This window comes from Sminthopsis crassicaudata, chromosome X, assembly GCF_048593235.1.
Source record: "Sminthopsis crassicaudata isolate SCR6 chromosome X, ASM4859323v1, whole genome shotgun sequence".
In the NCBI taxonomy this organism is placed as follows: domain Eukaryota; kingdom Metazoa; phylum Chordata; class Mammalia; order Dasyuromorphia; family Dasyuridae; genus Sminthopsis; species Sminthopsis crassicaudata.
The window spans coordinates 84,694,656-84,722,422 of NC_133623.1; the positions used below are offsets into that span (position 1 = coordinate 84,694,656).

The 27,767-nt window shown below is 36.3% G+C and overlaps 1 protein-coding gene and 1 pseudogene across 3 annotated transcripts in view; one reads left to right on the forward strand and one right to left on the reverse strand.

The window, feature by feature from the left end:
• Positions 1 to 27,767, reverse strand: part of LOC141549155 (transcriptional regulator ATRX-like) — a 796,624-nt gene that overhangs the window by 436,744 nt on the left and 332,113 nt on the right. The window lies entirely within an intron of this gene.
• On the forward strand, positions 18,989 to 24,874 carry LOC141549184 (ubiquitin-conjugating enzyme E2 K pseudogene; annotated as a pseudogene).

The following is a 27,767-nucleotide window of genomic DNA, read 5'->3' on the forward strand; positions in this document are numbered from 1 at the left end:
ATGGAAAGGTTAAGGCATTATAATAAAAATGACAATTCTGCCTTAAATAATTTATACTGAAGTATCTATAGTTATTTAATTAAGTGTCATGTCCAATTAACCTACCAAAAATTATTTTATAGAGGTAGAAAAAAGCATAACAAAATTTGTCTGGAAAAACACAAGTTCAAGAGTATTTATTAAAGAAATTAATGGGGAAAAAATCTGATAAGGCAGGTGGACTAATCTTACCAGATTTCAAACTATTATAAAGTGGGAATCATAAAAACTACCTGGTACTGGTTAAGGAATGGAGCAATGAATCAATGGAATAGATTTAGGTACACAAGATACAGGAATAAATGTGGCCATAGTAATTTAGTGTTTGATAAATGACAAGAACTCCCTAGTGTACAAAATCTTCTGGAAAAACTTTGAAAATTGTGACACAGTTTAGGTATAACCTTATTACCTACACTGTATGCTAACAGAAAGTCAAAATGGGTATATGATTTAGATATAAAAGTTGGTACCATAAACTAATTAGGAGAGCATGCTGTAGTTTAGCTGGAAGATCGGTAGAGAACGGAAGAATTCAGGACCAAACAAGAGATAAAGAGCATTATATGATATAAAATGGGTTATTTTGATGAAAGTCAATGAAAAAGTTTTTACACAAACAAAATCAATACAAACATGATGAGAAGGAAAATAGAAAATTGGAAGACACTTTTATAGAAAATATACCTACTAATAACATCCTCATTTCTCAAATATATAGAAAATGGAGTCAAATTTATAAGAATGTCATTATTCGTCAGTGGATAAATGGTCAAAGAATAAGAACAGACTCTTTTCAGATGAAGATTTCAAAGCTATCTATAGTCATATGAAAAAAATGCTCTAAATTATTATTGATTTGAGAAATTCTAATTCCAACAATTCTAAGGTGGCACCCTATACCTATTAGATTGGCAAATATGATAGAAAAGAAAAGTAATAAATATTATTTAGGGCATGTGGGTAGATTGTGACTCTAATGCATTGTTGGTGGAATTGTAAACTATTCCAACTACACTGGAGAGCAATTTGCAAATATGTCCAAAGGGCAATTGTATTTTGCATACATTTGATATAGCAATTCTATTAATAGATCTGAACGACAAGGGATGGGGGAAGGACCTACTTGTACAAAAAATTATTACACTAGCTTTTTGTGATGGCAAATTGGACATTAATGGGATGGGATTGATTAATAGTGACCTAGTTAGGATATATAGTATAATGGATTACAACTGTGCTATAAGAAATTATATCTAGGCAGATTTCAGAAAAACCCATACAGATTTATATGAACTGTTGTATAGTGAAGTAAGCAGAGCCAAGAGAATATGATACACATCAACAACAACATTGTAGGATAGTCAACTTTGAATAATTTAGCTCTTTACAGCAACAGGGTTACAAATGTATCATGAGGAAAAATGTTATCCACATTCAGAGAAAAAAAAAAAAACGATAGGTTCTGAATACAGATTAAAGCATATTACTTTCATGTTCTTATTTTTGGGGTGAGTAGTGAGTTTTTTTTTAAACAACATGACTAATATTGTAATATATTTTACATGATTGCATATCTAGAGCCTGGTTTACCAGCTTAAAGAAGAGTAAAGGGAAGGAAGGAGAAAATTTGAAACTCCATAGATATTTGGGCCATAAAGAATAACAAAAGTGCAGTTTCAGAGAAACCTGAGAAGACTGGTACTAAGTAAAAAGAACAATAATTGATGGGCATGCCCTCAATATCCCATTATTTGCCCTGAGAAGAGAGCTGTTATTAATACATATATTTTTACATGTATGTCCTTTTCCCTTATTTATTTACTTATTTATTTTTGATTTGGGATTAATGTCTAGTAGTAGTATCATTATGATTTTATAACCCTTTGGATATAGTTTGTTTCTTTTGATCATTTATCTTTGGGAAATGGCTCTTACCTTTTTTTTTTTTTTTTTATAAATTTGACTCAGTTCCTTATGCATTTGAGAAATGAGTCCATCAGGAAAACTTGATTCAATTTTTTTTAATCAATTACTATAGCTAACAGTATTCCCACCTGTTTATTTTGTTCTCTCCTTCCTTTCACCCTGATCTTCCTCAAAAGTGTTTTCCTTCTTATTACCATGTCACCTAATATGCTTTCTCTTCTATCACCCTCTCCCCTTGTTGAATCCCCTTCCCCTCCTATTTTCCTGCATTTTTATACTTATATTGTGTGTGAGTTATTTTCTCTTTGAGCCAGTTATGAGGAGAATAAAATTCATTCTCTCCCTTTTCCTTCCTCCTCTTCCCCTCCATTGTAAAAGCTTTTTCTCACCTCTTTCAGGGGAGATAATCCCATCTCTCTCTTCCCCATTTTTCTAGTGCATTCCTCTCTCACCCATTCATTTTATTTTATTTTATTTTATTAGATGGCATCCCTTCACATTTAACTCACAACTGTTCCCTCTGTTAATATATATTCCTTCTAACTGCCATAATGAGAAAGATCTAATGAATAACAAATATCATCCTCCCATGTAGGTATGCAATCAGATAAATCTTATTATGTCCCCTAAGATATCTCTTTCTGATTATCTCTTTATGCTTTTCCTGAGTCTTATATTTGAAAATCAAAATTTCTATTCAGCTCTGGCCTTTTCATTGCAAATACTTAAACATCCTCCATTTCACTGAATCTCCACTTTTCTCCCAGATAAATAATACTCATTTTTTTTCTGGGTAGGTGATTCTTGGTTGTAATCCCACTCCATTGCTCTGTGGAATCATATTCCAAGCCCTCTGATCTTTTCATGTAGAAACTGCTAAACCTTGTGCAATTGTAACTGTGGCTCCACTATACTTGAACTGATCTTTCTGGATGCTTATAGTATTTTCTCTTTGACCTGGAAGTTCCAGAATTTGGTTGTAATTTTCTTGGGAGTTTTAATCTTAGGATCTTTTTCAGGTGGTGATTGGTGGATTCTTTCAATTTCTAATTTACTCTCTGGTTATAGAATATCATCACCATTTTCCTTGACAATTTCTTGAAAGATGATGTTCAGGTTTTTATTTTATTTTATTTTATTTTGATCATGGCTTTCAAATAGACCAACCATTTTAAAATTATCTCTCATGGAAAAAGGTATAAAAGGAATGGCTATTGATCAGGAGCAAAACACTCTGGAGGAAGGAAAGAAGGAAAGGAAAAAGTATAAACTGAGGAAAATAAGATGGCAGGAAATAGAGTTAGTAGTTTTAACTGTAAATGTGAATGGGGTGAACTCTCCCATAAAATGTAGATAGCAGACTGGATTTAAAACCAGAATCCTACAATATGTTGTTTACAAGAAATACATTTAAAGCAGAGTGATGTGTTTAGAGTAAAGGTAAAAGGCTGGAGTAGAATCTATTTTACTTCAACTGAAGTTAAAAAAAAAAAAAGAAAAAAAAGTAGGGGTAGCAATCCTGATCTCAGATCAAATCAAAGCAAAAATAAATATCATGAAAAGAGATAAGGAAGGAAACAAAATTTTGCTAAAGGGTACAACACATAATGAAGAAAAATCAATATTAAACATATGTTTACATAAGCATATGTTTACACCAAGTTGTATAACACTCATACTAGTGAGGATTCTCAACCTTGCTCTCTCAGAACTAGATAAATCCAACCATAAAATAAATAAGAAAGAAGTTGAAGAGGTAAATAGAATTTTAGAAAAGTTAGGTATGATTACCTAGTGAAAAATGAAGGAAGACAGAAAGGAATATATTTTTTGTCTGTAGTACGTGGAACCTACACAAAAAGTGACCATGTATTAAGGCATGAAAATTATGAAATCCAATAAAGGCAGAAATAGTAAGTGGGTCTTTTTCAGATTATGATTCAATAAAAATTACATGTAATAAAGGGCCAGGGAAAAATGGACCAAAAATTAATTGGAAATTAAATAATGTAATCCTAAAGAATAAGTGGATGATACAAAAATCATAGACACAATAATTACATCTAACAGAATGACAATAATGAGACAAAATTCCAAAATTTATGGCATGCAGCCAAAACAGGTGTTAGGGCAAGTTTTATATCTTTAGATGCTTACTTGCATAAAGCAAGAATGAGAAGATCAGTTAATTGGTCATGCTACTAAAAAAGTTAGAAAAAGAACAAATTAAAAACATTAATTAAATGTGAGATTTGGAATTCTGAAATAAAAGGGAAGATTGATAAAATTGAAAGTAAGAAAACTATTGAACTAATAAACAAAATTAAGAGATGGCTTTAAAAAAAAACACAAAAAATAGATAAGCTTTTAGTTAATTTGATTAGAAAAAGGAAAGAAGAAAGTCAAATTGTTAGTATCAAAAATGAAAAGGGAGAACTTTCCACCAATGAAGAGAAAATTAGAGCAATAATTAGCAGTTATTTTGCCCAACTGTATGCTTATAAATCTGATAATCTAAGTGAAATTGATGAATAAATACAAAATTATAGATTGCTCAGATTAACAGAGGAGGAAATAAATTACTTAAATATTCCCAATTTAGGAAAAGAAATTGAAGAAACTATTAATCAACTCCCTAAGAAAAATTTTCCAGGATCAGGTAAATTTACATGTGAATTTTACCAAACATTTAAAGAAAAATTAATTCCAATACTATGCAAATTATTTGGAAAAAATAGGGAAAGAAGGAGTCCAAATAAATTCATTTAATGACGCAGATATGATGCTGATACCTAAACTAGGTAAGGTCAAAACAAAGAAAGAAAATTATAAATCAATTTCTCTAGTGAATATTGAGGGGAAAATCTTAAATAAAATATTAGCAAAGAGATTTCAGCAAATTATCTTCAGGATAACACAAGTAGGATTTACATCAGGAATACAGGGCTGGTTCAATATTATGAAAACTATTAGCATAATTGATTATATCCATAACCAAAGGATCCAGTTTCCTAACAGAAATAATATAATTGTTTCAGTAGATGCAGGAAAAAGTATTTGACAAAGTCCATTCCTATTACAAACACCAGAGAGAATAGGAATAAATGAAGTTTTTGTTAAAATGATCAGTGGCATCTATTTAAACCATCAGCAAGCATCATATGTAATGGTGATAAACTAGAACCTTTTCCAATAAGATCAGGGGTGAAACAAGTTTGCCCACTATCACCATTACTATCAATACTGGATTAGAAATACTAGCTTTAGAAATAAAAGAAGAAAAGGAGATTAAAGGAATTAGAGTAGATAATAAAGAAATCAAATTATCACTCTTTGCAAATGATATGATGGTATACCTTAGAGAACCCCAGAGAATTAACTATAAGAACAGATTTTCTTTATCTATTTGTAAGGTACCTGTAATCATGATTCTAGGCACATAGTAAGCACTTAATCAATGCTTTTCATTCATTCCATTCTTCCTTTCTTCATTCATTTACTTTTCAATTAAACAGCTACTGTTTTGAGCCTTGTGAGCCTGTGTGCTTGTCAGGAAAACTGATACAGCTGGTGGAGGTGGGAATGAATTGTCAAATGCTGAAAGTCCCATAATACCCAGAGGTGTGAGAGAATAGGTCAAATAAATGAACGGTCTTTAAAGGTATCTGTATACTTCACTGTAAGAGGCAACCACTGACCAAATATCATTTGTCTATTTCCTTCTTTTGTCACAGGGAAAACTCATCAGAAACTGGTCTTCAGAGGACACAGGGACCAAGTCCCCAGCTACAAGGCAGATCGAGAGACTAAGGTCTCCTAGAGGGCACAATAATGTAAGTGACTCAGACATTGTGTGTGTGTGTGTGTGTATGTGTGTGTGTGTGTGTGTGTCCAAAGCTCCATGCCATACCTACTTTAGCTAGGAAGAATTCAGGTTGCATTAATACAAGAATGTGATAGAGACTGAAGTAGATAACAGAGGGCCAATCTTGGAGCCAGGAAGATCTGAGTCCATGTGTTTCCTACTGGGTTGGCCATGTGACAAAAGCAAAAATCACCAATACTATTTGATTGAAAGGGTATTCCTTTTTGTTCCATCACCTAGTATTACCACTGGTAGTTTCTCCAGTCCTGTACACTTACACTAGAGAAATTACAGGACTGGAGAAACTACCAGTGGTAATACTAGGTGATGGAACAAAAAGGAATACCCTTTCAATCAAATAGTATTGGTGATTTTTAGTATAATTGTAGAAATGTAGGATTAAGCTTCCTTCTTTAAGAAAATTTAGACCTCATAACTAAGCCAAATTAACAAAAATGCTCTTATGTCCAGAATGCCTATGGATTTAATGACTAGATTGATTGTTAAGATGGGAATCCTGAAAATAAAAGCTGAAATTAAGGACATTTTTAAAAATCAGACTAATAATTAAAAGTAGGTGTTGGTTTTATGAAAATACTAATAAAGCAGACTAAGTACTTGTTAATTTGATAAACAAAAACAAAGAAAACCAAATTACCAATCTGAAAAATAAAAGGGTGAATATTTAATCATTGAAGATGAAATTAAAGCAATATTGAGGAATTACTTTGCCCAATCATGTGCTAACAAAAGTGAACTCTATAAGAAATGAATGGATACTTATGTATTCCCATGTTGACATAAAGCAAAACAGAAAACTTAGGTAATCCCATCTTGTTTTTTCATTAAAGCTTTTTTATTTTCAAAAAAATATGCATAGGGGCAGCTAGGTGGCACAGTGGATAGAGCACCAGCCTTGAATTCAGCAGGACCCGAGTTCAAATATGGTCTCAGACACTTAACACTTCCTAGTTGTGTGACCCTGAGCAAGTCACTTAACCAAAGCCCTGGGGGGGGGGGAATATGCATAGACAGTTTTCAACATTCAACCTTGCAAAACATTGTAAAAACCATATCTTAAAAAAAAGAAACTGAACAAAGTGTAAATGAGTTTCCTAAGAAAAAAATTCCCCCATCAGAAAGATTTGAAAGTCAATTCTATTAAACACTGACAAAATATTTCATATCAAGAGTATATAAACTATTTAAAACAACAGGTAAAAGAATTCTATCAAATTCCTTTTATGGCACAAATATGGTTTCAATTCCCATAAGGGTATGGTAATATGTAGAAATTGATACATGCATTGTGGAACTGTGAAATGACACATCCATTTTGGAAAGTAATTTGGAATTATACAAAGAAAGTATCAAACATATCCAAAGCCTTTAATACAAAGACTCTACTACAACCCAAGTAAACAATCAGTAAGAAAAAAGCACCCCTGTATTCCATTTATAACAACAATTTTTCTGATAGATGTGAATTAGAAACAAAGTTGATGTTTATCACCTAGAGAGTGATTAAACAAAGAATGGGACATTTATGTCATGGAATACCACTACTGAGATGTAAGTAATGATATATATGTTGAGCATAAAGAAGTATAGAAATATCTTTGTGAAGTGAAGCAAAGTGAATTGAGCAGAGCCAAGAAAAGAGTATGTATGTATGTGTATATATATATATATATATATATATATATATATATATATATATATATATATATATATATATATATATACATATACTATGACACTTTTAACTATGTAACTATGACAATTTAAATGAGAATAATGACACAGCAAAAATAATTAAAAGTACCTGTAAAAAATGTTAAAGATCAAGTGTGACTGAGAAGGAACCATGAGAAGACACCATCACTCTAATGCATCTAGGAGGTGAGTGGTCCACGGGAGTTGCACACTGCACACCTTTTTCTTGAATGCCTCTCAGTTTTGCTTCCCTTCCTTTTCTTCTGTAAAACAAGAAATACTTTTTTGTCACATGGCATGGCTCTCAAGGTTGGGGAGAAGAAAGGATACATTAGTAACATTTTAAAAAGTGAAGAAACTCAATGATAATAATAGAGTGGAAAAGAAAGAAAAGGGTTTGAGTTAATCAGTAGCAGATCTCAAATTATACAACAAATCAGTGACAATGAAAACTGTTTATTTTCTGTTTAGTCCTATCTAACTTTTCTTGACCCCATCTTGGGTTTTATTGGCAAAAATACTGGAGTGGTTTGCCATTTCCTTCTGTAGTTCATTTGACAGATGAGGAACTGAGGCAAACAGGGTTATGTGACTTGTCTAGGGCTATAGAGCTAGGCAGTATTTGAGGCCAGATTTGATCTGAGGAAGATGAGTCTTCCTGATTTCAGGCCCAGTGGGACACCTTGCTGCCCAGAAAATAATTGGAACTTGTTAAAAGTCAAAAGCTTGGTCAATGATAAAAATAAGGTATGCGATGTACAGAAGCAAACACATAAAATAACACCATGTTTAATGAATCTCAACACAGCAGTAGATGGCAGGCACACTATTTGATTTTGTAAAAAGCAGATGGACCATTTGCCAGGATCCTAATAGCACATCAACACCTCACACTACCTATCCAATTAAACTACAATATAGGAATTAAATGGAAAAGGGAAATGAATAGCAAATCAAAAGAGTAAGAAGGAAATTACTTTTCAAATCTCTGGATAGGGGAAGAGTTCATGAGGATTACAGAAAATAAGATGGACAATTTGGCTTCTATGAAGTCGAATCTTTTTTGCACAAACAGATCAAATGTAGCTAAAAAGAGAATGGTAACACTTAAAAGGGGGGGGAAACATCTTTGCAGTGGAGTTCTCTAAGGACTGTTGCTTCTTCAAGATATAGAAGCTAGGAATTCCAATATACAAGATTAAGAGCCATTCCCCAATAGGTCAAAGCATATGAAAAGGAAGTTATTGGAGGAAGAAAGCCAAGCAATAAAGTGCTCTAAGACAAAATGCAACTAACCCCTCCTAATGAGAGAAATGCACATTAATTCAATTCTCTCCTCTCAGGTGTAAATCAGAAAGATTCTCAGGTTCAGGGACAGTCCCATCTTCTTGGTTTACAACAAGCTACATGGAAACACCACATCCAGCAGGTACTGGGTGAAATCAGGACAAAAATTAAATATACCATTGCATTAAAGGACACCAAACAAACTGGAGGTGGGGGCAGGGTAGAGTTCCTGGATAATCTCCTCCATCCCTAGCCCCAAGGCCAAGTGAAGAACCAGAGAAGGGGAGGGGAAGGGAAGGAGGGAGAGTCCCCAATGGTTTCTCTTGATGTGATTTAAGATGTGGGGTTTGGCACCAAAAGATGGTAGGTACCAAAAGTTGGGGTCCAGTCATGTGAAGAATTCACGATGACCATTCTCTTTGGCAAAAGATAGATTTGTTTAAGAGAATGGATTACAGACCAAATGAAGGGATTCAATAGACACTGTGAATCATAAATATGACATAGAGAGAGGCAGCATATGAAAGACAAGTTCCTCAGTGAAACTCACAATTACCCAGTGGAAAGGGAGCATCTCATGAAGTTGGGGCATGCCTTCAGCTGGCCTGAAATGGACTCAGCACACTCCGAAAGAGCTAATTAGCTGCAAGGAGGAGAAGTGGGGATGAGACGCACAGGAGTTAGGAGAGATTCCATGTGGCATGGGGGAAGGGGAAAGGCACCACAAGGTAGACTGCCATGGTAGGCTGACCCAAAGGAAGGTAGCAGCAAAGTGATGGGTCATAAATTGTTTTATAGGTAGCTTTTATCTGCAGGATCTTGAGCTAAACGGGATTTCGGACTGGATTACCTTTAGAGGGTGGGACCAAGGACTGGTCTCCATTACAAGAACTTTCTTCCTGCTTGCCCAAGGGATTGATTTTTATCAATTCCTTTACTAACAGTGTAGGATTAACTGACTGAAGATCCTCTCATGGGAATAGGATCAAATTATGACTTGAGACTTTTCTAACAACAAGCTGAGCTCTAGTTGCAAACTGCAGCTGTTCCATTGTCTTGACTGAACATTCCCCTCCGGTTTCCCACCACGTCTTAATTAGCATTTTTGTAATTCTTTTAAAGGTGATGATGGCTTTCAATGTATCCAATGATATCTGCTTGTATAGCAGTTCTCTAGGGAAATTTAAATTAAGAGCTTATTATTATTGACTTGTATTCTTTTGTTTCTGAGATAGATTTCCAGGTTTAGGGTGTAAGCATGGACACCCCCAAACAATGGAGAAAAGGACAAGGGGGGGGGGCTTCTGTTCTATTTAATCTTGTATTTTGAAGTTTGTTTTGCATTCCTTTTACTGACAAACACCTTGCCAGTTGAGAGATGCCCTTTCTCATGAGATCTGAATAAATCCCTTTTTGTTTTTTCTTTCTGAGAGTCTCTGATTGTTTTTGTAGTTGTTACTGTCCCGCCACACTTAACATTGAAGATCTCCTCATCCTTGCTGGTCTCCTTCGACACTAGCCCACCCCGAGACCACCCCAGTCCCCTCCCTCCGGACAAAAAAAGTGGGCAGGTAGAAGCAGGCATACGCAGGTGCACACGTGTACACACACACCTGTACATTCACAGACACGCACCATCCCACCTGCATCCACAAAACATGCATAAAAAAAGGTAGTGATGCTGTCAAACATGCACTCACACATCCCCTTGGGACTTAGCAGAAGCCAGTTTGAGTTGGGGAAGGTTCAGGAGAAGACTGAAGAGAGGACAGAATAGGGGGATGGGGACAGTTCACAGGGGTAGCATATAGGAGGAGGGCTTACTGCATCCAGAATGAGGGAGGGAGGAGTATGATGGGGGAGGGGAAAGCAGGATGTTGGGGGCAGGCAGATCTCTAGCTCCACACAACCTCTCCTCCAAACTCCTCTTTTTCCTCTTCTTGTCCCCCAGCCCCTGTCCCTCTGCTCCCTCCCCCTCTGACTTACACTCCAACAACCAGGATGAAACTTAGTCTTGAATGGGAGGGGCAGGCTCAGTGACGTCACAGTAGGAGCAGGGCTAGTCTCCTCCCTGAGCAGAAGGAGGAGGGAGAAGAGAGGGGAGGGGGCTCGGTGAGGTCCGACCCAGAGAAGTTAGGAGCGTCCCACCCCATCTCAGTCTTTTCGGTTTCAGCTGGCGAGGGGAGGGGGCCGCAGGGCATCTTCCACTTGGAGGAGGGTAGGGGGCTGGGCAGGGTTCCAGGTTCCCAAGGGCAGGCTGCTGGGGCTGGGGCTGGGCCCTGGGTTGGGGAGGGGGAGAAGAAAGGGGACTGTCCTGGGTTCCCCCTAAGCGCACAGTCCAGTAGCTGCAGCAGCCGCAGCCCCACAGTGGAACTTGGATCCCTGACAACTCCCAGAGCAGCGGCGGAGATGGGGCACGAGAAGCTCCCAACCGCCTTTCTCCGGGCAGGAGGACAAAGAGATGAGAAGGGGTCGGGAAGGACCCGGGGGCACCCTGGCAGGCACACATGTCTGCCCCTGGCCAAGTCTGGGCTGGAAGGAACTGGACGCAATTGCTGCTGGCCACCTTCCCTCTCCAGTCCAAAGGACAGTTGAGGCACGAAACTGGTTCCAGGATGTTGCTCTACCCAGGAGGAGCATGGCTCAGGGGACCCACAGCACCTGAGGGGGCCCAGACATCCAGCCAGGAGCATCTGGAGGCTGAGAAAGGGGCAGCTTAATTAGACAACTGCAGGAACAGAGACTGGACACCTGAGGGCTGTGGGGGACTCTTAGAGAACGGAAATCCCTCCAGTGACACACCTTCACTGTATGCAACTTGCACTCTCACAACCTTGTCTAGAGATCATGGAGGCCATAGGTGACTCAGTCCCCTCAATAAAGACAGGCAGTAGGTGGTGGAGGATCCAGGATCAGCCCAAAGACTGTCTCCTTTGTCACCCTTGCCTCAAGAAGCTGGAAAGAGCAATGATCACGATTTGATACTTGGTTGAGAGAGAGGCAGCTATGTCAGAGGCTCACCAGCAGGTGAGTACAAGGAAATGGGCAAGCAACTAAGCCTAGAGGCCCAGCTCCAGGAGAAGTGTTAATGTAGCCCCCCTGACAAAGACAAAACTTAGAGGAAATATGTACAAGAAAAGGGCTTATCTGAATTATGAAGGATATTTATTAAATAACTGGCTAGTTAACAAGACTTAAATCAGTGTTAAATCAGAAAAGCCCAAGCATGGTATAAAAGAAAAATTAACCTTGCAGTATACAAAAAATCAGACACTGAGGAAGACTCAAGATAAATCTTTTTATATGAAGTAGAGCTGAGACTCCAATCTAGCTCTAACTCCATATTCCACTGATCTTGCCACTGAGCGATGGTCTCTATCCCAAACAAAGCCTCTCCTTTAAGTCTCTTATGTGTGTGCTCTATTTGCTGCCTCAGTTCCCTCTTCATCCAGTCTTTACTTCCAGCTACCAAATGGATCCAGAGATGTAAATCTCTAGCTCAAAGCACATTCAAAGTCTGCCTTGTCCTTTATGCTACAGAGGAAAGAAACTGAATCCCAGAATGATGATGGGAGTTGTCTGAGGTCACACAGTAAGAAAATGTCTAGTAACCAGTAAGATAGGATGTGAACTGAGTTTCCCCACTCAACAATGAGAAGTTTAGCCATTGGATTTTTCTGCCTCTTGTATTCCCATCTCACTAGTATACCCTCATCTTTTGAGTTGTTCTAAAACTAGAAGAATGAGGGGTAAGTCTCTTTTTCAAATGTCAAAAGAAAAGTAATTTTCAAAACCCCCCAAACTTTCCAATTTCACCTCATTAACATTCAACAGTCACTTATTGGTCTGAATTTTTGTCTTTGATAGAATTCTTGTCTATACCCTAGTCTTTATCACTTCAGCACCAAAGACCCTGGAAAGCTTTGCCAGATGTCCTTTCAATAAACTCCCCAACCTAGAAATACATCAGAAGGATCCAATGTGGACATGGTAGCCCAACCATGGGCAGCTGGATGGAGAGAGCTGGACCTGCCTAGTTTGTGTCCTACTGTTTTCCAGTCTTGCCCAAAGATTTATCAGATATTGACTTCTTATCCCAAATATATCTTTGGGCTTTATCACACGCTGGGTTATTTTTGTTGTTGATTACTATGTCTTTATACCAAGTGTATTCTTCTGAGCCACCACTCTATTTTTTAGCCAGTACTAATGATTACTGCTTTAAAATATAGTTTGAGATCTGGTCATTCTAAGCCACCATCCTTTGTATTTTTTTTTTCATTAATTCTCCTGATATTCTTGCTTGATCTTTTACTCTTCTGGATGATTTCTATTATTTTTTCTAGCTCTAGCAGATAGTTTTTGTCAGTTTGATATGATATGGAATTTGTAAATTAGTTTAGGCATATTCATTATTACAACTCAGCCTACACAGGAGCAATTCATATTTTTCCATTTGTTTAGATCTGACTGTGTGTGAAAAACATTTTATAACTGTGTCCATATAGTTCCTGGGTTTGTCTTGGCAGATACATTCCTAAGAATATTCTTTACAGTTATTTTTAATGGAATTTATCTTTCTATCTCTTGCTGCTGGATTTTGTTGGTCATATAAAGAAATGCTGATGACTGATCTGGGATTATTCCTGTAACTTTGCTCAGGTTGTTGTTTCAAATAATTTTTAGTAGATTCTCCAGGGTTCTCAAAGTATACCATCATATCATCTACAAAATGATGGTTTCATTTCATCATTATCTATTCTAATTCCTTTGATTTTTTTATTTTCTAACTGTTAGAGCTAGCATTTGTAGTTCTATATTAAATGATAACAGTGGTGATTATGGGCATCCTTGCTTCACCACAATCTTACTGGGAAGGCTTCTAGTTTATCCCCACTACTGATAATTCTTGATGATGGTTTTAGGTAGATACTACTTATTATTTTAAGAAACACTCCTTTCATTCCTATGCTTTATGTTTTAATCGGAATGGATCTGGCATTTTGTCAAATACTTTTTCAGCTCTTATTAAGATAATCATATGATTTCTGTTGCTTTTCCTATTGAGATAGTACATTATGTTGATGGTTTTCCCAATGTTGAATGAACCATGTATTCCTGGTATACACCAATATATTATGCCATATAGCCAGATGAATTTAAAACAGTTGCATGATTTAGACATAAAGGTTGACACGATATGGGAATTAGAAGAGCAAGGAATATAGTCTATCTGTCAGAACTATGGGGAAAAGAGAAAATCTTGACCAAACAAGAGATAGAGAGCATTGTAAAATGCAAAATAGATAATTTTGATATTAGATTTAAAATCTTTAGCAAAACAAACCAATGCAACCAAGGACAGAAGGAAAGCAGAAAGCTGGAAAACAATCTTTATAATAAGCAAGTGTCTCTGATAAATGCCTCATTTCTCAAATATATGGAGAACTGATTCAGATTTAGGAGAATACAAGCCATTTTCCAACTGATAAATGGCCAAAGATTTGGTCCACTATTGGCCTTAATAATCCCAGAAATGGGAAGTCAGGACTTCTCAAAAATGGTGGATTTATGCAAATGACTCAAGTCCTCATACTCTTCTCTGGCATCCTTCTTTGGTAACCAGATGTCTTTTTTTATATAAAAGAGGGAGTGTGTCCAGAAAATCTGGGTCACTATATCCTTCTTCTTTTTCTATGCTAGATTAGCTCAAAATAAACCTGTTGTTAATTATCCAATAACTTTCCAGAACCTGATTTCATCCCTAATGTGTCCCACAATTAAGAGATTGGTGGTGATCAGGCCTCCTCTAATAGCCTGAAACAGTAGAGATACTGAGATACTTCTGGACAGACTGACACTGTCTAAAGAAAGCCTCCTCCTGAATGTAGGGCCTGCATAGCAAAACTTTATTTTTTTGTATGTTACAGTTAGAGAAGAAAAATCATAACAACAATTCATAAATGCAAGGGTTGGGAGTATTGGGAATACTATTCCTAGGCTCAAAAACTTTGAGGAAGAAAAGAGTTGACAGAAGAAAATCAGAGTACTAGTAGTTCTTTGATTGATTTTGAACCTAATTACTTTAGAACATAAACCATTTGGTGATCGTCTACTGAACTGCAACATGTACAGTTAGGCTGTATGGAGGAGTGATGGGTGATAAGAAGGAGAAAGGATGGAGGTCATGAAGAACAGCAACTCCAAGGCAAATTCCAGAACTAAGTTGCCTGTCCCTATTTTCCTGCTTCCTTTTTGTCTGCATTCCCTTGCAATCAGGTAGCATGATTTCACCAAATTAGATACGTCTTGGGTATAATAACATGGAATATATGTACATGGATTTGTGTGGTCCATAAGGTGGAAGTGAGGATTGCCATTGGGGCTATAAAATACATCTCTTTGCATATAGTAAGTACTTAGTAAATATTTTTATATTCATTCATTCATGATTGGCAGAAAAGAGCTCTCCTTAAAGAGATGTGATGGCTCAAAGGTCGTCAAGTAATCAAGAGCCTCCAACAATTTTTGTCTGTTAAAAATCTAAAGTAAATGTCAAAAACGTCATGAAAATTCAAATGGGATGAGAATTTGAGAAGATGGTATTGCCATGGAAACTCTCTAGAGCAGCTAAGCCTTTCACATTGATCACCATTACAACATTGGGATTCTTGTATACAATGATCTCCTGTTTCAGATAAACTCAATTTGCATGTCATATAGGTCTTCTCAGATATTTCTGAAACTATCACCTTGGTCGTTTCTTATAGCAAAATAGTACACTGTTACCATAGCTAGTTTAGCCATTGCCCAATTGAGAAACATCTCACTCCAAAAAAAAGCTGCTTTGACTGTTTTTTTTTTGTTTGTTTTTTTTTTTTTTTTTTTTTTTTTGTTTTGTTTTTACATATATGTCCTTTTCTTTTCATTCCACTGAATTCAAACCAGATAGAGATATTGCTAGGTCAAAGGATACATAATTTATAGCCTTTTGGACATAGTTCCAAATTATTCTCCAGAATGGTGGGACTGGCAGACAACTTCTCCAACAATTCATTGGTTCAATTATTTTCCCTCATCCCTTCCAGCATTTGTCATTTCTGATAGATATAAAGTGGTACCTCTGAGTTGCTTTTGTTTGTATTTGTATAAAAATTAGTCATTTGGAAGTGCTTTCATATAACTATAGATAGCTATAACTTCTGAAAGCTCCCTCTTCATATCATTTGACTGTTATTCAAATGAGGAATGGCTCTTATTTTTATAAATCTGATACAATTCCCAGTATATTTACTATGGGAGGTATTTATCACAGCAATCTGATGTATAAATTTGGATATGATTTCATTATATCTGGCAACTTTTTGTAAATTATAATTTTCCTAAGTGTGTCTTTAAAGTACATCTCTTTATACTTTGCTTGAGATCATGATTTGTACCTCTGCATTTTTTGCTTCAACTGAAGTCAACTGAAGCAGAATAGATTGTGCTCCACTCCCTTATTTTAATTCTGCTTATATTTCTGTGTCAGCTATGTTTCTTGACTTAAACAACATACTGGATTTTGGTTTCTAATCCATCCAGCTATATACTTCTGTTTTGTGGGAATGCTCATCTCCTTCAAATTCATAGTTGTAATTGCTAACAATATTTCCATGCATCTCACTTATTTCTGTTTCTTCTTTTTTCTATTTCTTCTTATATACTGTCCTTCCTCAAAGATCTTTTTTTTTCCTACTAATCACTACTTCCCTTAATCTTCTCTTCCACTTTTCTTCTCCCTATTCCTTTTCTTTTATCTGAAGCAAACAAAGAACAACAACAATAAAGGTGGAAATACATTGTTTGATATACATTCAGTTTTCATAGTTCTCTCTCTGGATGTGGATGGCTCTTTTGTCTATTGTCTATTGAAATTGCCTTGAATCACCACACTATTGAGAAGAGCTGAGTTCATCACAGGGAATCATCACATAATTTTGTTCTTATTGTGTACAATGTTCTTTTGGTTCTGTTCACTTCCCTCAGCAGGCTTTTCTAAAATCAGCTTGCTCATCATTTCTTATTGAACAATAATATTCCATTACATTCATATATCATCACTTATTTAGCCATTCCCCAACTGATGGGCAGCCAATCAGTTTCCAGTTCCTTGCTACTACTAAAAGGAATGCTACAAACATTTTTGCACATGTGAGTCCTTTTTGCTTTGCCTATGTTTCTCTTGAGTCTTGTATTGAGAAAAGTTTAACATTTCTGTGTTTCATTAATGATTTTACTCAGTTTTCCCACATAGCTTGTTCATTATTGTAAGACTGGCTCTTTGCCTCCCCAAATATCATATCCCAAGCTTTTGCTACTTTAACATGGAAGCTGCTAAAGTTTTGAGTGATCCTAACTGGCAATGTCCCTTAGAGACTGAATGACTTGTAGGGACTGGTCACTACATAAAGAAATAGAGAGAAAAAGTCAATAATAATTTAATAATTGATTGTTAATATAATAGGAAAAAATCACTTCTCTCAGTCAGATGAGATTTGGATGTAGTAAAGCCTGATTTCAATCCCAACCCTACTAGCAAGGGCAATGACTACACCTACAGGCTCACTATCTGGTTTTGTGTACTCCCAGGGTCATTGTTTTTTTTTTTTAATTTTTTTTTTCTTATTAGCCCTAGACAAGGAAGTTAAGTGTGCAGTACATAGAACACTGGGTTCAAGTCTGGCCTTAGACACTAAGACCTTAAACAAGTTAGTTAACTCTTCTTTGCCTCAGTTCCTCATCTGTAAAATGAGAACACACTGGACAAGGAAATAGCAAACCAATCCAGTATCTTTCTAAGAAAACTCCATGGATAACGAAAGATATATGACATCCCATAAACTATGGTATCTCAGTTATTCAGTCAATAAACATTTGAAAGTGTCTAAAAATTGTCAGGTACTTAGTAGGAAAAAGAAAAGCTAAATGCAATCCCCTTTCTCAAGGTCCTCACATCTAATAGGGCAGATGATATACACAGAGCTGAAGTGTAACCAAATCATCTATGGTAAATTGGCAATAAGGCAGAGAAAAGAGGCTCTGTCTAGAGATAAGGAGAGCCGTGAAGGGCTTCTTGTACAAGGTGGGATTCTAAGTGGGATCTAAAGGAAGTCAGGGAAACCTGGAGATAGAGATTGGGAGGGACAACATTGGAGGGAAGGGATCAAGCCTGTGGAAATGGCCAGAGTGGGCAGATGGAGTGTCCCGTGCCCCGTCCAGTAAGGAGGAGGGTGCCACTGGATCACAAACCCTCTGGAGAGAGAGTGTGTGGGGTAGAGGAAGAATGCACGGATGGCGGTGGGTTGTGATGGACTACTAACAGTACTGATTGTTGTCTATACTTTGTTCTTTGTCCCACTAATTCCTTAGACTTAGATGTTTGAGTTTTCAGTTACCGGTTCCCATTGCTCTGGACCTGATGTCACAGAGCCCCCTCCCTTTCCTCTTCCCGTCCCCCTTTCCCTCTGGAAGACTAGCCCCCTTTCTGTGGTGATGTCACAGTGATCACCCCTTCCCACCTTCTGTTAACTGTAAATCATTGTCTCCAAGTGAGGACGTGTGGGGACCAGAGCCACCAGAGGGCTTCCGGTCCCTCACATTGGTTTCCTCCCAGTCCCTTTAAATGCCCCCCCCCACTCCATTACCACCATCTTCCATACTGAACGATTCTAAGTGTCCTCCTCGTGCCTAAGTGTCTTTCACGTAAGTGCCCCCCACCCTTGCTTCTGCCCCTGCCCCTCTATTTCTTCTCTTGCTCTTCTCTTCCCTCCCCCCACCTACTTTTCATGAAGCTCTCCCCTCCCCAGCTGGCTTTTCTTAGTGATAAGAAGGTTGTGTGTAAGTGTGGGTAAAAGGGCCTGGGAGTATCAGCCATGTGTGTGCATGTGTTTGCATGTGTGCGCGTGTTGTGTACAACGCGGTAACCCTTGATTACAGCTGGTACTGCTTCCTTGCTAGACACTACATCCTGCCTCCAGAGTCTCTTCACCTAGCTGGGCTGGATGACTGGATCCCGATTTCCACTGGCAATGGAGTGAGGGTCCAACCCCGCTTCCTGATCTTTGAACAAGGCGAGCATCCTGGGGACTAGTGGTTGGGCTGTTGGGCACAGGGGATCCAATGTTGTTTGTCCTTCCCCATTTACAAAGGCTAATTAACTAACATGGACAATAATAAGTAATTAGGAAACACAATTTTCATTCTTTTAGCATAATTATTGCACTGTGAGGAGAGCCTTTGGCTGAGTTCTTGCCGGTGGCAGAGGCGGGGGTGTGACTCGGCTGCGGAAGGAGACATGGCCAACATTGCGGTGCAGCGAATCAAGCGAGAGTTCAAGGAGGTGCTGAAGAGCGAGGAGACGAACAAAAATCAAATTAAAGTAGATCTTGTAGATGAGAACTTTACAGAACTTAGAGGAGAAATAGCGGGGCCACCAGACACCCCATATGAAGGAGGAAGATACGAACTAGAAATAAAAATACCAGAAACGTACCCATTTAGTCCCCCTAAGGTGCGCTTCATTACTAAAATTTGGCATCCTAATATTAGTTCTGTCACAGGGGCCATTTGTTTGGATATTCTGAAAGATCAATGGGCAGCAGCAATGACTCTAAGGACAGTATTGCTCTCATTGCAAGCTTTGTTGGCAGCTGCAGAACCAGATGATCCACAAGATGCAGTAGTAGCCAATCAGTACAAACAGAATCCAGAAATGTTCCAACAGACAGCTCGATTTTGGGCACACGTGTATGCTGGAGCACCAGCTACTAGTCCAGAATATGCCAAAAAAATAGAAAACCTGTGTGCTATGGGATTTGATAGTAATGCAGTAATAGTGGCCTTGTCTTCAAAATCATGGGATGTAGAGACTGCAGTAGAATTGCTTCTGACTAACTGAGGCAGAGAGAGAAAAATGCTGTTGTAGTCCAGTCTGCCCCCTTTTCAGGAGCATCACCATCTGTTATTTTTACAATTCTGTATATATTCTTTTAAAACTGGTGTTCTTGCCTCATTATCATCTCAGCATGATTGAAGACTGGAAAAAACAAACCCCTCTTTGTAAATAAAGCTAATTAAATGTCTGTGTGAATTTTAAAAAAGAATAATTGTTGATTAATAGTTGAAATAATTAACAACTTTAGCACAATTACAGCATATAAAATAAACCCACATGAATCATTGATATTTCCATATATAACCAGCAAGACTCAGCAGCAAAGGATGGGGGGAGGGGAATCCCAATTTTAAAAGTGTAGTTATAAAATACTTGGGAGTATACCTGCCAAGCCAAACTCAGGAAGGATATAAGCAAAAAATACTTTTCACACAAATAAAGTCAGATTTAAGCATTTGAAAAACTATCAGTTGCCCCTGTATTAAGGCATTAATTTAGACAAAGAAGGTTCAGTACCAACCAAGAAGGCTCTTAGATGAACTATTCCAGATACCTGCATTGGGGGGAGGGTATAGCCAGCCCCCCTCAGTGGCACCTCAATGAGGCTCTCATGAGTTGTCTATTTTCAGTGAAGTTGAAGATGAAGAAGTAGTTGAAGATAAATTAGTCAAGATGTTTTGAGCTTAAAGAACTGGCCTGGGTGCCTCAAGGTAATACACTGGCTTTCATATACAATCTATCACATCTCCAGGCTTAAGTTCATCTTTAGGGCAAATATATGCAGACCTGCACTGAGACATGGAGGAGACAAATACTATGTATTTACCAATCAACTGTATACCAAGAGAAGTTCAGTTCAGAATGGGTACATGATTTAGACATAAAAGTTGATTAGGAGAGCGTGGTGTAATTTAACTCAGATCTCTGGAAAAGGGAAGAATTTAGGACCAAACAAGTGATCAAGAGAATTATGGAATGTAAAATGGGTCATTTTGATGATACGAAATGAAAAGGTTTGTTTTTTTTTTTTACTGAAACTACACCAATACAACTATAATTAAAAAGGAAAAAGAAAGATGGGAAACAATTTTATAACAAATATCTCTGCTTAAAGGCTTAATTTCTCAAATATACAAAGAACTGAGTCAAATTTACAAGAACACAAGTCATTCTCTAATGCATAAATGGTCAAAGGATATGAACAAGCAGTGTAAAAGTGAAAAAATCAAAGCTATCTATAGTCAAGAAAAATAGATTTAAATTATTATTGATGGGATTAAATACAAGTTAAAACAACTCTGAAGTACCATAGTCCAGTGATGTTACTTCTCGGTCTGTATCCCAAAGAAGTTATAAAAGAGGGAAAACCCCACATATGCAAAAATATCCATAGCAGCACTTTTTATGGTGGCAAATTGTAAAATTAGTAGATGCCCATCAGCTGTGGAATGTTTGAACAAGTTGAGATATATGAACATGATGGAATATGATTTTACTATAAATAATGAAGAACAGACAGATTTCAGAAAAATCTGGAAAGATTTAAGAGAAGTAAGTAAAGCCAATAGAATCTGGTAATAGGAACACTGGAGGATGATGAATTAGGAATGATTAGGCTCTTCTGAGCAACATAGTGATCTTTAAAAAGAAACATGAGGAAAAATCTTATTCACATCCAGAGAAAGAATTGATGGAGTCTGAATACTGATTGAAGCATACTCTTTTCACTTTGTTTTCTTCATGGTTTCTTTCTTTAGGTCTGTTTCATCTTGTACAACAAGAATACTATGAAAATATGTTGTATAGGATCACATATACATAAAACCTATACCAAATTGCTTATTCTTTTAGGGAGAGAGAAAGGGAGGGGACAGAAAAAATTTGGGACTCCATATTTTTTTTTTAATAAAAGACAAGTTCAATAAGAGTATTAAAATCTCTTTTGCAAGTTCTTACAAAGGACTACTATTTTTAACATATAAGAATATAATGGCCAAAGTAAGCATTCCTCATCAACATAAATGAAATTATTTTTACTTTCTTAAACAAGTAACTTTAATTTTTCTTGACATTCATTGCTTCATTTAACCTCTATGGGCTGAGGCAGCCATCACTTTGTCACTCATTTTCATCTTTTAACTTATTAACATTTTTCATCCCCTATCACCTTTCTCTTCTCAGGACATCATGTGTTTAAGGTCTGCAGGTTCCAAGTCCCCAGGGGCATCACCAGTGTCTTCCCCCTGGTTGGGGCAGGCTTTGTCTCTAGGGTCTTACTCTCTGGCTCACTTCCTTTGAGTGGTGTGGGAAATCCTTTCTCACCCCTCTTGGGCTCACTCCCACCTGCACCTGCCCCTCTCTTGCTGGCCCAGACTTGGGGTACTCACTTTTCTGCCATTCCTGCTCCTTGCACAATCTTGCCTCCCTCTTCTTGTTCTCTTATTCCCAGGACAAAAATCTCTTAATCTCTTAAAATTATAATAATGATAGAAAAACCCATATTTCTTTGCTGCTCTGAGATGGATACAGCACTTTCCTTACAAAAGCCCTCAGAGAGGGGATGCCAAGATCATTACCTTTTTAGGAATGAGGACATTGAGCCTGAATGAAGTTAGTAGACAAGAGGATCAGGGGCCTGAAGGAGAAAATGACAAAGAAGTTACCAGTCAGTGCTGCTGGAAGGAAGGACCCCCATTAGAGCTGAGCCCTCTCGTCTCCTCCCATTCACTCTAAGAGCCTTGACCTTGATGGTTCCTATGTCTGTAGTGCTTAATAGACAGAGATCAGGACACTTAGGATACTCAGTGGATAGCACTTTGGCTCTGGAGTCAGCAAAACCTGAGTTCAAATACAGACTCAGGCACCTACTAGCTTTGTGATCTTGGGCAAGTCACTGAATTCTGTTTGCCTCACTTTAGATACCTGTAAAATGAGCTAGAGAAAGAAATGGCAAACCACTGCAGTATCACTCTGACAAGAAAGCCCCAAATGAGGTCAGGAAGGATTTGACAGAACTGAAAAATGACTGAACAACAAAAGTATACAAAGAGACATCCTACAGTAGAAAAAAACAAATTAAAGGAAAAGTCCAGAAAACGAATCAAAACATTGAAAATGCCTGAAATAAATTCATTGGCCATCCTGGTGGAACAGGAAGGGTGAGACTTTTTTTTAAAGGCCATGCTTATACTATTCTCTGAGGACAGGGGCTGTTTTCTTTTAAATTTCAAACCCCACTCACATAGTAAGACTCACAGTTAAAATAAGGTATTTTCTTCCTCTCTTTCCCCTTCCCTAAGGTGAGGAACAATTTAATATGTGTTACATACATACAATCATGTAATACATGTTTCCATATTAGTCATTTTGTGGAAGAAACTGATCAAAAGAGAAAAGGGTATGAAAAAAATGAAGAAATTTAAATTTAATGCTGTGCTCTGAATTCAGAGTCCCTAAGGTCTTTCCTAGATGTGGATAGTCCTTTCCCGCAGAATTCCTTTGTAATTATCTCAGACCACTGTGTTGCTGTTGTCTTCATAGTTGATGGATCATCCTGATAGGTTGTTGTGAATGTGTACCTCATTCTCAAGGCTCTCCTTACTTCAGTTTGCAACAATTCCTGGAAATCTTTCCAGCTTTTTCTCGGAAATCTGCTTGCTTGTCATATTTTACAGCACAATAGTATTCCATTCCATTCATATAACCAAATTTGTTCAGCCATTCCCCAAGTGATCAGCATCTCCTCCAGTTCTTACCACCACAAGGAAAGCTGCTATGAATGTTTTTGTGTCAGTAGGTTCTTTCACCTTTAAAAAAAAAATCTCTCTGGGATTCTTATCTACTAGCAGTATTGTTGAATTATAAGATATGCACACAATTGCCCTTTGAGCATAGCTCCAAATTGCTCTCCAGAATGGCTAGAAAAGTTCACAACTGCGCCAATAATGCATTGAAGTCCCACTTTTCCTACATCCCCTCCAACATACATTATTTTCATTTTCTGTCATATTGGCCAACCTAATAAGTGTAAAATGGTACCTCAGAACTGTTTGAATTTGCATTTTTCTAATAAATCGTGATTTAGAGCTTTTTGCTTATGACTATATATAGCTCTGATTTCTACATCAGAAAACCACTTCTTCATATCCTTTGACCTTTTACATTTGGGAATAACTTGTATTTTGACAAATTTGACTCAGTTCTCCATATATTTGATAATGTATTTGTAAAGTTTTTTGCTGATTTTACATGTCAATTTATTACCCAGCTTTCTGCTTGTCTTAAAATCATGGTTGTATTCTTTCTGTGCAAAACCTTTTTCATTTAATGTAAAAAAGAACCATTTTGCATCTCATAATCTTCTCTATTTCTTGTTTGGTTCTCAATTCTTTTCCAGTGATTTGACAGGTAAACTCTGCCATGTGCTCCTTATTTGCTTAAGATATCACTGTTTATGTCTAAATCCTGCACCCATTTTGAATTTATCTTAGTATACAGTGTAAAATGCTGGTCAATTACTAGTTTCTGCCATAATTTTCCAGTTTTCCCAGAAGTTTTCTCTAGTTGTGATTTTCTTCCTGTCTCAGAAGCTGGGGGCTATAGATGGATCAAACATTAAATTTCTGTGGTCATTTATTATTATATCTTACATATCTAATTTTTCCACTCATTCACTACTATATTTCTTAAACAGTACCAGATAACTTTCATGATTGCTGCTTTATAACATAGTTCAAGATCTGGGATATTTAATATAGCTCCCTTCCCATTTTTTAAATCATTAATTTCTTTGGATTTCTTGACCATTGTTTTTCTTCTAGATGAATTTTCTTATGATTCTTTTCTAGCTCTATAAAATAAATTTCATGGTTTCATTGGTATGACACTGAATAAATGAATTATTTTAGGTAGAATTTTCACTTTTATTATGTTGTTTCAGCTTATCCATGAGCAACTGATATTTTTTCCAATTGCATAGATCTCTCTTAATTTATGGGAAATGTATTTTATATTCATATAGTTTCTGAGTTTGTCTTGACAGGTAGATTCTCATATTTTCTATCAGCTATAGTTATTTTCAATAAAATTTTCCTTTCTCTCACTTACTGTTATGTTTTGTTGGTTTTATATATATAATATGATTTCTGTGTTTTTATATGATATTCTGTGATTGTGCTAAAGTTGTTAATTTTTTCAATCAGTTTTGAGCATATTCTTTGTGATCATCTATATTTACCATCTGCAAAGAGTGACAGTTTTGTTTCCTTTTTGTTTGTACTTCCTTTCATTGCTTTTTCTTCTCTTATTGCTAGAGCTAATATTTCCAGTACAATATTGAATAAGAGCTGTCATAAAAGGCATTCTTGCTTCATATCTGATCTTACTGGAAGGGCTTTTACCATAATCCCATTACACTTGTTGATGGTTTTAGATAGAAACTCTTTGTATTTCAAGGAAAGCTTTGTTTATTCCTATGTTCTTTAGTGCTGTCCTAGGTTGGGGAATGGATCCTTAGCTCATAGACTATTAGAGCTGAGAGAATGTTTATGTAAAAAATGTGGATCTTCAATGATTACCCCACCCCTTACAAAGTAACTAAATAGCTTTCTTAGGCAAGAACACTTATTAATTGCATCTATCAATCAATCAGTCAGAACAAAAAGAGAACAGGGAATGTATATATCTTCTTGAATCAGCCCAAAGAATTAGTATTAATTATTATTAATTGCTAATAAGTTATAATTATTCTAAATAAATATATTTATATTTTCCTAGGAATCTTGGATGATCTTAATATGTGTGTGTGTATGTATGTGTATTCCATTCATTTCTGGAATGGTCTTTAAACATGAACATTATTCTAATTCAATTTTTTTAAATTAACAATTAACATTGCAGAATGAAAAATCCTTTCAGTTAACTATAAAACCAAAATATTATGTTGTAGAACATCATTTGTAAAACTCTACTTGCTTTCTCAAATTTCCTTAAGATTACCCTTGATATACATATAGCATTCTTATAAAGATTTTGTAAAGAAGAAAAGTAGACAAAATTGTGCATGAAAGGACAGATTAGAAGTTATTTTCATCCATAATAGTCATACAGACTAACCAGTCAAACTTAAACTTTATTAAGAACTCCCTTTATAACTTTCCCAACAATTGGGTGAGGAGGATCTGGGGTGGTGGGCACACAGAATGCAAAATTATTATATTCTATCAGGAAACTGCATTGCTACATTTAAAGAATGAGGGACAATGTAAAGAGAAAAAAAGACATTGTATAATAACAGGAAAGAGTTTGAGTTTGCTGTTGTTGTTTTGTTTTTTGTTTTCATTTGGAAAAATAAGACAAAGACACTTGATAAAATATTTTTATTTGATGGATATATTCCATGTGATATTTATTCAATTGTAAAATTTAAATCTGAAGAGATATTCTTCATCTACTAGATTTTTTTCCTGTGGATAATTAAGCCAAACTCTTGAGTAAATATGTATCCCATTAGATAGTTCTGAAATATTTGGTGGCTTGATGTAATGAGCCTTAATAACATTTGCAAAAAGGTACAACTGAAGAATCTTATCAGGAATCCCACTTTCACTTGGACTTTCATATGGACTATCCTCCATATTTAGTAACTATTCATTTGTTTTATATGCTGGCTAATGTGAAAGACTCACCATAGAAATTTATTTTTGTTGTCACACTCATCAACAAGTCATGTATCATAGTAACTTATGAGATTTTTCTTGTTAGATCAGTCTTCAAAACTTTAATCAGTTTTTTTCAATAAACCTATATCTTCTATTCTTTTATTTATTTGCAAAAAAGATGCAATTATATTTGTAAAAAAAAAAACTGTCCATTTCCTTCCTATATTTATTATCAATGTATATAAAGTCAATGTATATAAATTATTCTCATAAAGGTTTTGTTGAGATGAGGGAGAAAAAAGCAGGGCAGCATTTGTTGTCATATTTTTTGATCACCTGTTTTTAGTAATAATAAAGTCCATAAGTATTTTGTCAATCATTTGGTATTATTACCTTTTTCAGATATTTGGAAAATTGGTTCCTCAATGTTGTTAAACTGTGTTACTCTAAAATAAATATATCTATTTGTTCCACTATTTGTTTTCTTTTGTGCCATTTCTATTAATTTACATAGCATACTTGGAATCATGAGGGAATTTGCCTCCTTTTAAGCTCAAAAAATGTAAAATAATTTAATAAGGTTGAAACAAAAATATTCTAATCCATTTTAAATTAACAGGTTAAATAATTAATGTCATTAATTTATGTTAGACCAAAAAGTATCACTAATGATATTAAAAGAATGACAACTTATATGGAAAATAATTGTTTTAAAATTAAATGTCAGTTTTTACCCTACCCAAATCTAAAAGATTTAAACTATGGTCTTTGTAGATTCTAAAATGAGATATTAATGTAAAACTATAAAAGTACTTTGAAATTTATCAACAATAAACCCACTGCTTCACTTACCAAAAAGTTAACACAACTCTAAATGAGGAACTGACATCATACTGTCAATATTTATTTGGTCCCTAGATAAATGTACAAAAGTTTATTTCTACATTAGACTCATTTTCTGTAGAAGGCCGTAGACAGTGGGGGAACTCTAAGTGAGGTATAAAACCCTTCATCCCAGAGGAAAACTGCTAACAATATCTGGTTTGACTCTCCATTTTCCCTTAGGAATTTCTCACCTCCCTCCCTGGGAAGTCAGGGAGGGCATGACCACCTGTGTTCTACTCAAAGCAAAGAAACTTACAGCAGGGTGCTTATAGTAAGCACTTACTCAGTGTGATTGATGAGATAATGGTTCTCTAGTTCCCACATAATTAGTGTGCTGTAATGATGTTTTCACTCTAGTTGGCATATATTTAGTGTGATATAATGATGTAATCAGACTCAGGTATTTAAGAGCTGAGAGGACTGGAGAGTTCTCACTCCACCTCAATCTCAG